Source organism: Belonocnema kinseyi, chromosome 1 (assembly GCF_010883055.1).
Source record: "Belonocnema kinseyi isolate 2016_QV_RU_SX_M_011 chromosome 1, B_treatae_v1, whole genome shotgun sequence".
In the NCBI taxonomy this organism is placed as follows: domain Eukaryota; kingdom Metazoa; phylum Arthropoda; class Insecta; order Hymenoptera; family Cynipidae; genus Belonocnema; species Belonocnema kinseyi.
Genome location: NC_046657.1, coordinates 8,026,221 through 8,028,281, shown reverse-complemented (window position 1 = coordinate 8,028,281; position 2,061 = coordinate 8,026,221). Strand labels below are relative to the sequence as shown.

The window sequence follows — 2,061 nt, the reverse complement described above, 5'->3', positions numbered from 1 at the left end:
AAAATCGTCTTTGTTTGGTAGTAAATTAGTATTTTTGTTTTTGAAATTCTTCTTTTGCAGTTGAAAATTCAAATTTTTCGTTCGGAATTCTTGAATTTTGTTAAAATATCGTCTTTTTTGGTAGTAAATTAATCTCTTGATTTTAACATTTTTCTTTTTGGTTAAAAATGTAGCAACTAGGTGTTAAAGTTGAACTACTTTCTTAAAAATTAACAAATTCTTTTCTTTCTTAAATATTCAACTTTTTGAATGAGAATTCTTGAATTTCATTAAAAATTCGTCTTTTTGGTAATAAATTAATCTTATTGTTTAAAATGTTTCGAATTTTGTTGAAAATTGATCTTTTTTTGGTAGTAAATTAATCTTTTTCTTTAAGAATTCTTCTTTTTCAGTAGAAAATTCAATTTTTTGATTCGAAATTCTTGAATTTTGTTAAAAGTTGCTCTGTTTTTGTAGTGAATTAATATTTTTGGCTTAGAAGTTCATCTTTTTTATTTGAAACTCAACTTTTTGGTTTAGAATTCTTTAATTTTGTTAAAAAGTCATTTTCTTCAGTAGAAAATTAATGTTTTAATTTTAAAATTCACGTTTTTGTTTAAAAATTCATCTTTTTTAATTAAAAATTTAACTTTCTCGTTTACAATTTCTGAATTTGGTTAAAAGTTTGTCTTTTTTGTACTAAACTAATCTTTCTTTTGTATAATTTCTCTTTTTAGTGGATTATTCAACCTTCTGTTTAAAAATTCTGGAATTTTGTTGAAAATACGGCTTTGTTTGATAGTAAATTAATATCTTTGTTTTAAAAATTCTTCTTTCGCAGTTTAAAATTCAACGTTTTGGCTCGGAATTAGTAAATTAATCTCTTGATTTAAAAATTCACCTTTTTCTTTAAAAATTTAGCAACTATGTATTAAAGTTGGACTACTTTATTAAAAATTTAAAAAAAATGTTTTCTTGTTTCTTTAAAACTCAACTTTTTGGTTGAGAATTCTTGAATTTCATTACAAATTTGTCTTTTACGTATTTATTAAAGTTTTTGTTTAAAAAATCTTGAATTTTTATGAAAAGTCATATATATTTTTTTGGTAGTAAATTAATATTTTTGTTTTAAAAATTCAGCTTTTTTAGTTGGAATGCAACCTTTTAGCTTATGGTAAATTCTTGAATGTTTTTAAAAATTCCTCTTTTTGGTTGAGAATTCTTAAATTTAATTCAAAATTCGTCTTTTTGAGTAGTAAATTAATCTCTTGATTTAAAAAATGTATCTGTTTGGTTAAAAAATTAGCAAATAGGTTTTCAAGTTGAATTACTTTCTTAAAAATTTTAAAAAATTCTTTCTTTCTTAAAAATTCAACTTTTTTAATGAGAATTCTTGAATTTTATTAAAAATTACTTTTTTTGATGATAAATTAAACTTATTGTTTAAGAATTCTTTAATAATGTGGAAAATTCATCTTTTTTTGGTAACCTAGTTTGTGGATCGTGAACTTGGTTTGTGGATGATCTGGAAAAGTAATGGAATTAAAAAAAGTGTTCAATAAACCTGGAAAAGTCATGAAATTAACAAAAAAATGACTGAAAACCCTGAAAAAGTTCTAGAATTTTGAAAAAATGACTCTATTTCAAAATCTTAATCATTTAGTTTTTTATAGCGAATTCTATATTTGAAAATTGGAAAAGAAAACTGAAAGAAGAGGCAAAGATCAGATAAAGTGTAAGAATTAAATCAAAGAGATGGAAAATTCAATGAGAATAGCAAAAAGAGCTGGAAAAATTCGAAAAAGAAATTCTTTAACTGATTAAATTTTGATAAATTTCAATATAGACAATTCTATTAGTTCTTGCGATCTAAAATTTTTATTTTAACTTTTTTTTAAAGTTCAGAGTTTTTTTTAGATTACCATTATTTTCAAATTTAATCCTAACCTTTGCATAAATATACGAGTATTATAATAATTGTTCTTAAGGGCATGCGACACAGTGGGATTCCTACATTACCAACCTCTTTTTTCCATTGAACAAAATTTTTTTGTGAACCATAGAACTTTTTTGGTAAATGAA

General features: G+C 22.6%; 1 protein-coding gene across 1 annotated transcript in view; it reads left to right on the top strand.

Moving 5' to 3' along the window:
• LOC117176668 (WD repeat-containing and planar cell polarity effector protein fritz) overlaps positions 1–2,061 on the top strand; it is a 73,196-nt gene that overhangs the window by 68,365 nt on the left and 2,770 nt on the right. The window lies entirely within an intron of this gene.